At 50.0% G+C, this 10,858-nt stretch overlaps 1 long non-coding RNA gene across 1 annotated transcript; it reads right to left on the bottom strand.

Annotated features, from left to right (window-relative positions):
• Nucleotides 1-222: 222 nt before the first annotated feature.
• LOC147578771 (uncharacterized) lies at nt 223-5,235 on the bottom strand. The gene is made up of 2 exons (XR_015255656.1): nt 4,706-5,235; nt 223-1,812 (listed from the first exon to the last, which is right to left on the bottom strand). It is a non-coding gene; the product is annotated as an uncharacterized LOC147578771 (long non-coding RNA).
• Between the last annotated feature and the right edge of the window lie 5,623 nt (nt 5,236-10,858).

Below are 10,858 nucleotides of genomic sequence, written 5' to 3'. Positions count from 1 at the left end.
TCTTTTCTGCCCCTTGTCTCCTCCAAGGCTTGATCGAGCCCCTGGAGGTTTGTTGTATCCAGATCTGCCCCAGTCATTCGACCCGGAGAAACTCCAGTTGGAAGGAGCTCTCAGATGGACCAGCAAATTCTAGAGGACTGGAGCTGCCCCAACACTGTATTATGGAAGTTTGCAGCGGTACCGTTGACATCTTTCTCGACTTTTATCACATCTGGGCAAACATCCGTTAATCCATTTTTATTCTTGATGCCTTCAGAGTAAATTCCCCTCCAACATTAACTAGCATCCGTTATTCACAGTCTTTTCCTTTGGATCCAAAACTTACAATGAACTGCCCTACTTGTAAGGGAACATCTGCTGAGTTTTGACAAATCTGTACAGTTTTGTAACTCAGACCCTACTGAGATACCGGTAAGAAAGTTCTCTCATGCTCCTCAGACAGTCCCCACTCCCACCCAGAGGCAACCAGTCAGTACCCTGCCTAGCAATACTGGAGCACAAAGCAAAAGGAAAAATCAAATTTGTGCTTAATTTTTTTTGCAGAACAATAAAGTAGGTGAAAAGCCGTTGAAAAATTTTAAAGTAGGTATATTAAAATTAAAAATATTTTGAAGTTTAAATATTTTATTTATATAAAACCAACTGATGATTTTACTTAACCAGGTTTAATGGAAACAAACAATAATATTTCCAAAGTTTACTACTTATTTTCAGTTGGAGAGAATTGCCGGATTAATTTCCCTTTTTTTTTTTTTTTTTTTTTAACGTTTGTTTATTTTGAGACACAGAGAGCGTAAGCGGGGGAGGAGAGAGAGAGAGAGAGAGAGGGAGACACAGAATCCGAAGCAGGCTCCAAGCTCCGAGCTGTCAGCACAGAGCCTGACTCGGGGTTAGAACCCACGAACTGTGGGAACATGACCTGAGCTGAAGTCAGAAACTTAACCCACTTAGACACCCAGGTGCCCCCTTTGGATGTGTTTTTAATGTGGGTTTTCGAACAGAGGCAAAAGGCAGCACCTGGGTGGCTCAGCGGGTTAAACCTCTGACTTCAGCTCAGGTCATGATCTCGTGGTTTGTGGGTTCGAGCCCAACATTCGGGCTCTGTGCTGACAGCTCAGAGTCTGGAACCTGCTTTGGATTCTGTGTCTCTCTGTCCCTCCTATGCTCATGCTCTTTCTGTGCCTCTCAATAATAAATAAAAACAAAAAAGCTTTTTAAAAAATGGCTAAAATGATACATTTGCTGTTAGGTATATTTTACCACAATAAAAAAATCAACTAAGGAAAGTATGAACTGAACTGAATGTAAACACCCCCAGGCCCAGGATTCCAATCCCTGGGCACGTGCCAGTGGGGATGGGTGCCAGTGTTCGCCAAAAGACACACTTTGGGATATTCCTACCAGTAGTATTTGTTAGAGCCTCAGACTGGATACGACTCAGCTGTTCACAGATGCCAGAACATGTTCGTAAGGAACCTGCATCCACACCAGGGATTATCACACAGTGAGAAGACAAGGTCAGGTCCGCCTGCTAACAGTTCACACGAGTCTCACCTACATGGTGCTGAGCAAAGAAGTCCGGGTCGGAAGAGCGCGCACTGCGTGATTCCATTTATATGGGGTTCAAACACCCACCAAATGAATCCGTGGCCCTAGTGCCAACCGTGGGGCGTCATGACTGGAAGTGGTTTCTGGGCGCAGGAAATATTCCGTGTTGCGATCTGAGTCCTCGTCGGCGGGTGTATTTACTTTGTGAAACTTCATCAAGGAATATACTTGGATTCAGTGTGGATTTCAGTAAAAAAAAGTTTCCTAAAAAAACAGAATCAAAGAAATCGATCATTACAAATAGCAGAAAATTAGGTACTGGGTGGAAATAAAGTAATAAAAATATTTTTTATCTAAAAAGTGAATTATGGTGACATATTTATCAGCGTCTTAAGTAGATAAGGTGTAAAAGTTTCCTAGTACATTTATTTTCCTGGTTAAATGGTCTCAGAAAATGCTCAATCAAGTCTCACTTGTGAAAAGTCAAATATATCCGTAAGAAAGACGTGTATGGCTCATCTCCGTGCCTGAGATGAGGTCCAGAAAATCGTTTTGAGGAAGTGAGCTCTGAGCTGAGTTTGGGGCCTGGGAGGGGGGGCAGCCATTTGAGGAGCAGGAAAAAGTTGTTCTAATCAAAGGCAGCGAGGGCCCGGTCTTGAGGTCCACAGAGCCTGCTGCATCCTGGAGAAAGGGAGGAGCCCAGGGGTCGGGGCCACAGTCAAGGTTTGAAACTCCCAAGGTCAGAGGTACTCATGCCAATGCCCAGTGAGACAATGGGGGGCCTCATAAGCAGAGCAGGGAATTTGGATTTTATGCTACGCAAATGGGAAGCGATTGAGAGACTTAAAGCAGGGGAGGGCAGTGGGCGAAGTTATGTTTTAAAATGATCTCTCTCCCTTTCTGGAAAATCAACTGTAGGAGGACAAGAGTCTAACAGAGGGGAGGCAGCGTGATTTGCCTCAGGAAAACGCAGTCATGCCTCAGAGATCTTGGGGGTTCGCTTCCAGACCACCACAGTAAAGCAGATACCACAGCGAAGTGAGTCCAGTGAGCTCACTGGTCTCCTGGTGCACATGAAAGTTGTGTTTACACGACACTGTCGTGTGTCAGGTGTGTTAACAGCTTCATGTCTACAGGAATGTACAGACTTGAGTTAAAACGTATTTTACTGCTAAACAATGCTAACCATCATCTGAGCTCTCAGTGAGTCAGAATCCTCTCGCTGGAGGAAGATCTTGCCTCGATGTTCACGGCTGCTTGGTGGTTGTGACAGTTTTCTAAATTAGTCAACAACGAGGTTGGTCTGGTACATCAAGTGACTCCTCCTTTCGTGGACGATTTCTCTGTGGCACGTGATGCCGTTTGACGCCATTTTACGCACAGTAGGAATCGTTCGACACCGGAGTCCATCCTCTCAAACACAGCCACGGCTCTATCAGCTAAGTGTATGCATCTTCCAGATCCTTTGTGGTCACGTCAACAGTCTTCACGGCATCGTCACCGGCGGCAGATTCCGCCTCAAGAAACCACTTCCCCAAGAAGCAACTCCTCCTCCGTTCGAGATTTCCCCCAAGACCGCGGTCACACATTCAGTCCCATCATCAGGCTCCGCTTGCAATTCTGGTTCTCTTGCTGTTTCCACCCCATCGGCAGCGACTTCCTCTACGGGAGGCTTGGACCCTCCATGTTGTCCGTGTGGGCTAGAATCAACTTCTTCCAAACTCTTGTGAATGTTGGTATTGTGACCTCTTCCCGTGAATCGTGAATGTTCTCAATATAAACATAGAGAGTGGTGAATCCTTTCCAGAAGGGTGTCAGTTTACCTTGCCCAGATCCCTCAGAGGAATCACGATGACCCTTGTAGCCTCATGAAATGTAAAGACTTGAAAGTCAAAACGACCCCCTGACGCACGGGCTGCAGCATGGGTTCTGTGATAGCTGGCAGGAAAACAGCATTCGTCTCGTTGTCCTTCTCCATCGGAGCTCTTGGGGGACCCAGTACGTTGTCAGTGAGCACTCATATTTTGAAAGGAGTCTCTTTTTTTGTTCTGAGCCCTGGGTCTCAAGAGTGAGATTAAAATATTTGGAAAACCACGTCGTGAACAGACGCGCGCTCATCCAGGCTGTGCTATTCTGCCTACGGGGCACTGGTGGAGTATATTTCCCATAATTCTGAAGGGCCCCAGGATTTTCAGGACGGTGAACGGGCACTGGCATCAACGTCAAGTCCCCGGTCGCACCGGCCCCTGGTAAGAGAGCCTGTCCCCTGGGGCTCTGGAGCCAGGCGTTGACGTCTGCTCTCCAGCGTGAAAACCCTCGATCACGTCTCCTTCCAGCAGAAGGCCGCTCCGTCCACACCGCCCGTCTGTTGTTTAGCGCAGCCGCCCCCCCTTCGTCCTGCCGGGTCTCCCGGAGAACTTGCCGCAGCTCCGGCACGAGCACTCGCAGCCTCACCTTACACTTGCACTTCTGTGTTACGGACACGCTTCTCTCCTGAACCAACCCCTGCTCGCTCCAGACTTTCCTCCGGCAGCCTCTTCACCTCCCGGCCTTCACAAGGAGCGCCAGGGCCTTGGTCTGGACTGGCCTTTGGCTTACGGGAACGTTGCGGCTGGCTGGCTCTTCTATCCCGACCACCAAAACCTTCTCCGAACCAGCAATAAGGCTGTTTCGCTTTCTTACCATCCGTGTGTTCACTGGAGTGGCCCTTTTAATTTCCCCGAGAACTCATCTCTCGCGTTCACAACCTGGACGACCGTTCGGTGCGAGAAGCCCCGCTTCCGGCCTGTTTCGGCTTTCCACCGGCCTTCCTCACCGAGCTTCCTCATGTCTGGCTTTTGATTGAAAGTGGGAGCCGTGCGACCCTTCCTTTCACTTGGACACGTAGAGGCCATCATAGGGCTATTAACTGGCCTAATTGCAATATCGTTGTGTCTCGGGGAACAGGGAGGCCCGAGGAGAGGTGGAGACGAGGCAGTGGCCGGCGGGGGGAGCAGACAGAACACACACAGGACATTTATCGATTCAGTTTTCTGACTTATATGGGCGCGGTTCGCGGTGTCTGCAGACAATGACAGTAGTGACATCCGAGGTCACGGGTCACAGATCACCACGACAAATATTATAATGAACAAGTTTGAAATATTGCGAGAATTACCCAAATGCGACAGAGACACAAAGTGAGCAGACGCTGTCGGAAAATGGTGCCAATAGGCTTCCTCGGCCCAGGGTTGCCCAAAACCTTCAACTTGTAAAAACTGCAGTATCTGTGAAACACAATAAAGCAAAGCGCACTAAAATTAGGCATGCCTGTAATGGGCTTGGTCTGGGATCACAGTCACAGAAATGGGATGTGGAAGAATCGCGGAAGTGGAACAGGTAAGATCCACCTACTGACCTGGTCGTATGGCGTAAGGAAAAGGTAGGAACTGAGGCCGGTGCCTAGGTTGGGCAGGAGCCACTGGGCGGATGATTTGAGAAAGACTGGCGTGAACAGGTTTTGGGGAGAAGGCAGGAGTTGTGTTTGGCATATATTGTAAATGGCATCATTTGAGATGCCCATTAGACATCCAGGTGGGGCTGCTGAGTGGACAGGTGGGGATACAGGTATGTCGAGTTCCGAGAGGAAGCCAAGGCCAGAGACATGCACAGGTGTGCCATCAAAATACAGACGTATTTAAAGCCAAAGAACTAATAAAGATGGTTTTGGAAGTGAATAAATTGCAGACCGAAGAAGGTCCCGCACCACGCCCTCCGGCAGGTCAACGTTTAGATGAAGAAAAGCCAACAGAGTGAATCTGAAAAGGGGCGTTCCAAGTGGGCCACATTTCCCTTCTAGTATGAAGTGGGTGGGGTTACAAGGCTTCTGGGCTTCCTTCTGCCCTGAAAGAAGGGTCTATCCTCCCGTGACATGGCTCCAGTCTGCAGACAGAGGGCGCAAGCAGGAGAGCATGTGCCTTCCATTGCCTTCTAAGGACACTGACATTTTTCTAATTGTGTAAAGGTCTGCGGCTCCCCCACTGAGTTAAAGTCATCCTTTTGGCGTTTAGGACCCCTTGTGAAATGACCCCAAGTTAACTTGAGACCTCGAGTCCTACCCACCCACCCACCCAACTCCTCTCCATTCCTTACAGAGCTGTGAACATGGGGCTTATTCATGCCATTGTGCCCTGCCCTCTACCCCAAAATGAATCTAAAAATCACACCTGACTTTTTTTTCTTTTCTTTTAGAGAGAGTGTGTGTGGGTGGGGGAGAGAAGAGAGGGAGAGGGAATCTTAAGCGGACTCCATGCTCAGTGCACAGCCCGATGCAAGGCTTGATCCCAAGACCCTGGGATCGTGACCTGAGCTAAGATCAAAAGTTGGACGCTCCACTGGCTGAGCCACCCAGGTGCCCCCACACCTGACTTCAAAGGCCCCAGATAGAAGGTATCCAGTTCAGGCCCCCTGACAGCCAGCCCTTTCACCATTACTGCGCACTCCACACAGGCACTCAGGCGCGCACACACACACACGTCCCTTGTGTTTTGAGCATGTTCCTCTCCCGCTAGTAGATGCAGGAACTATTTCTGGCCCGGTGTGAACTTCGAGAATTACTAACCCTGTTCCTTCCTGACCTTCCCCCAGCCTTAGGCGCTTATCTTACGTGCTCGTGCTCATGGGTTCTCACCTGAAGATTCAAGGGGAGCCCTCTGCAGACCTCCCCAACAGGCAACATTACTTTCCTCAAAAGGCTGTTAAGAGATTAGATCAAATTATCATATGCAAAGCACCTAACTAGTGACAGGCCCCCGACAGGCACGCGGTGTTCTAAGTTCTCTTCGCCTTCTTCACAATAGGAATAGTAAAGTCGATCACTTTTTCACAGTGTGAGAGACTTTTTCTGACATTGATTCAAACTTCCCCAAACCAGGGTTGCTATAAAATCCTTCCCACCGCCCTGGAAGACAACGGTTATTTGTGGTTTCCAAGCCGTCTTTCATTTTCCAAGCCGTCTGTCACAGTGCACAAAACAGGTGTGGTTATCAGGCTGTTCAATTCTTACTGCTGCCCTTGTAAGGGCCCCCACATTTCGCAGCTCAAAACAATCACTCCGTTTTGTTCATATTTTGTGGGTCAGGAATCCCACAAGGGCGGGGGCTTGACACTCGCGATCCTTGCTGTCTGTGCACTTGGCACTTCCAGTGTTTTCCCTGGGAATCTCCTTAGCCAGATTCATCAGTTCATTGGATACATTTTCTTTTTTTTTTTTTTTTTTTTAATTTTTTTTTTCAACGTTTATTTATTTTTGGGACAGAGAGAGACAGAGCATGAACGGGGGAGGGTCAGAGAGAGAGGGAGACACAGAATCAGAAACAGGCTCCAGGCTCTGAGCCATCAGCCCAGAGCCCGACGCGGGGCTCGAACTCACGGACCGCGAGATCGTGACCTGGCTGAAGTTGGACGCTTAACCGACTGCGCCACCCAGGCGCCCCCATTGGGTACATTTTCTATTTCCCACAATATGGTGGGTAACGGCTGTGCTGAATGTACGTAACAATGGTATTCTTTCCTCCACCTTCCTCACTTTTTGTTAAGCCCTCATTTACAGCCTCCAGGCCCATCAGGGTGGGGGGCCTCCCACAGTCTTCTCCAGGCCCCTCTGGTTACCTGCTGACCTGGTCCCAAAGATAGTCCCTTATGTTTTGGGTTTTTGCACCTGACCTTAGCCAAAAGGCCGAGAAGTGACGTTTTGGCCTTTTGATGTGTCAGCACTCCCCGTCAAATTCCTCTTCCTGGTATTATTGTTGTGTAATCGATTACCCCTAAATTTAGCAGCTTAAAAACACTGCTTACTTTGCTTGCGATTCTGTGGGTTGGGAATTCTCAAAGGGCTCAGCTGGGCAGTCCTGGCTTGGGGTCTCTCACAAGGTCATAGTCAGATATTGGCCGGGGCTGGGGTCATCTGAGGCTTCCTCAGGGATGGATGTCCTCGATGACTCACCCTACGAGGCTGGCAGCCAAGGCTGGCTATTGGCTGGGAGCTCGGCTGGCATCGCTGAATACAGCGCCCATCTGGGGCTTCTCCAGCACGGTAGCCCCAGAGCAGCTGAACACCTTAGTCGCTGACCGACTCCCCAGCAAGTGTCTCCAGAGCATCAGGCAGAAGCTGCATGGCCTTTTAGGACCTAGCCTTGGAAGTCATACAATGGCCCATCTTCCATTCTCTACCAGTCAAAGCTGTCACAGTTCACCCAGGGCCATGGGAGACGACTCACAGCCTACCTCTCGATGGAAGGTGGCAGGGATACATTTCAGAAGAGCAGGAGGGATGGGAGGTATTGTGGCCACAAACTGGAAAATATCATTGGCCACACAGGCAGCTGATAACATCCTGGAACATCAGGTACTCCCTTTCCTTGTCTCTAGACAGCTCAAGTTCTTAAAATCCGAAGTTATGATTTTTTTCTAAGAGCAAAATAGTCAAGTAGGCTTGGGCAGTCCTGAGCAAGTACCCAGGGGGCGTCACTCTTGGCTCCAACCTTCCTCATATTCCTGAGGTAGGACGTCTGTGTCATGCACTTTGAACTTCAAAAATGGACATAGTCTTTCACTCGTTCATTCATCCAACCAATGTATACGAGCACCTATTACGTGCCAGGTGCTCAGGGTACAGTTATGTGTAGGACCAAACATGGCTCCTGACCTCCACCTGCTCACATTCTGATGGGAGATACGGTTCATCCACGAAATGATGACATAAACGACTGTAAAACTGTAACTATGACAACAGCTGTAAAGGGTGCTTAGGGCACTCAAGAAAGGTTTTCCTGAGGAATTGATGACTCAGCTGAAATCTGAGGAATGAACGGAATTTACCCAGGAGAAGGGGGTCGAGGAGAACATTTCAAGCCAGGGGACCTGAGAAAATGCCCTGGGACAAGACAGAGAAAGACAAGTACAAGGGATCGAGAGAAGCCCCAAGAGAGAAGCCTGACAGGAGGCTGTGATTTGGTGACACAGACTTGACGGGGGTGGGGTCAGGGAGTGGATCCAGAAGACATTCAGAAGATGAAACTGAGAGGACCTGGTGATGGACGGCGTGTCAGGCATCTACTGCTGCCTAACAAATGACCACAAACTCAGCAGCTTAAAACCACACCCATCTAGTATCCCGCAGTTTCCACAGGTCAGGAGTCTGGGCGCAGCTGGGTCCTCTACAAGGCTGCAGTCATGTGTTGGCCCAGGCTGGGGTCTCACGTGAGGCTCAACTAGGAAGGATCTGCTTCCGAGCTCAGATAACCGTGGGTAGTGTTCATCGCCTTATGGGTTCTTGGATTGAAAGCCTCGGTTTCTAGGGGCACCTGGGTGGCTCAGTCGGTTAAACCTCCGACTTCGGCTCAGGTCATGATCTCACGGTTCATGAGTTCAAGCCCCGCGTCGGGCTCTGTGCTGACTGCTCAGAACCTGGAGCCTGTTTCAGATTCTGTGTCTCCCTCTCTCTCTGACCCTCCCCCGCTCATGCTCTGTCTCTCCCTGTCTCAAAAATAAGTAAAACGTTTAAAAAAAATTTTTAGAAAGCCCCAGTTTCTTGCCATCACCCGGAAGCCACCCTCAGTTCCTTATTGCTGTCCTCCTCTACTGTGGCTCACAACATGGCAACTTGCTTCTTCAAAGTCAGCAAGGGAGGGTGAGTCCCCAGGAAGGATGGGTGTCACAAACCCGTGTGAAAGAATCATATCCACGTAATCACATACATCCTGACACCTTTGCTGGACTCTATTGGCCAGAGCAAGTCACGGGCCCCGGCCACACTCAAAGGAAGGAGACCACACAAGGGCTGTATACCAGGAGGTGGAGACCATGGGGGCCACCTCAGAGGCTGTCTTCCATTAGGGGGGTTCTGGTGTAGGAGCACAGGGCATCAACCCTAGAAGGAGAACAGATTGAAGGGGGTAGGGGTGGAGAGTGAAAAAAATGGTTTCAGTCGGGACTTGTTGAGTTTGAGGTACCTTTGAGACATCCATGAGGTATCACGTGGGTACTTATTTGAATATGTGGATCTGGAGCTGGTAGGATATATAAATTAACAAACCATGTTCAGATGAACAGTAATTCAAGCCAAGTGTGGACGAGATTGCCAAGGGAGGGAGTATGGGATGAGGAGAGGACCCAGGATCAAGTCTTAAAGAACTGCATCCACGAACAGCCAGGCAGAAGACCTTGGGCCTGTGGAGGAGGCAGAGACAGAGCAGTCAGAGAACAGAAATAAAACCAGGAGAGCGACGACGACGTGTCTTGCGAGTCAAGAAGTGGCCAACGTGTCAATGCTGCTGGGGTTCGTGTAAGATGACTAGAAAGGTCAGTCGCATCTAGCAATGGAGTGGGAAATTACTGGAGAGCTTAGCAAGAGCTGTTTTGGAGAAGTCAGGAGATCAAGCTGGCTTGGGGTCCGCTGCCCTGTGCATGAGAGGCAAGGACATGGGAGGCTGTGAGTATTGTTACTGCAGAGTATTCCTGCTGTGAGGGAGGCGCATTTCTCTGAGGAGGGCGAGGAGTGAGCAGTCCTGCAAGAGAGAGGCGTGAAGGCTCGCTGGGCCCTTCAAAGTCCTAAAGCCAGACATCACCAGGAATACCCCTGCAATGGAAACAAGTTGGGTTTCCTACTCATCGCAGGGAAGGAGGGAGGGAGACTACCACCCTGGAAACGTCAGTGGTCAGATGTTGGAAAGTACTTAGCAGACTGGGATGCGTGGCCGGTAATTTGGGGAAACATTTTAAGGATGGGGGCTTTGCTCTGGATTGAAAAAAATGTCAACAAGAGGAAGAGATGCCCTGACAGGATGCCTTAATCGATCTTCTCTGACAGGCAGGAAGATTAGACACAGCTAAATCTATGATCGGTCCAGAAGCAGCAGTCACTCGTATTAGGCAGGGCTCGTGGCTTGGACTACGTTCACATTTTGTCTGAGTTCAGACATAATCAGAGGGGCCTCATTTTCCTCCCCCGCCAGAGCCTGATGTCCACGTTAGCTCAAATTGTGTGTACTGGGTAGGGGAACGCCGAGGCCTCGTTGCGTGCGGGCTGGCGGTCGCGGGACAGAGCCCCGGCGTCACGGAAACGCCGTCTTTCCCGCCCCCCAGGAGCGCGGACAGGGGCAGACAGGTCGAGGGAACACGCCCTCCACACCCCGCACTTCCCCGGGCTTCGGGGTCAGCGCCGACCGAGGCGGTGTGAGGGCTACGGCACGGAACGCCTTCCCGGACAAGAGTGCCCACTACGCTGGTCCCCTGAGCTTCGGCAATTCTCCCCAGGCCGGCTTCCTGGCAC

The sequence above is a fragment of the Puma concolor genome, chromosome C1 (genome assembly GCF_028749965.1).
Source record: "Puma concolor isolate L17-30 chromosome C1, mPumCon1.1.hap2, whole genome shotgun sequence".
In the NCBI taxonomy this organism is placed as follows: Eukaryota; Metazoa; Chordata; class Mammalia; order Carnivora; family Felidae; genus Puma; species Puma concolor.
This window is presented reverse-complemented; position numbering and strand designations above follow the sequence as displayed.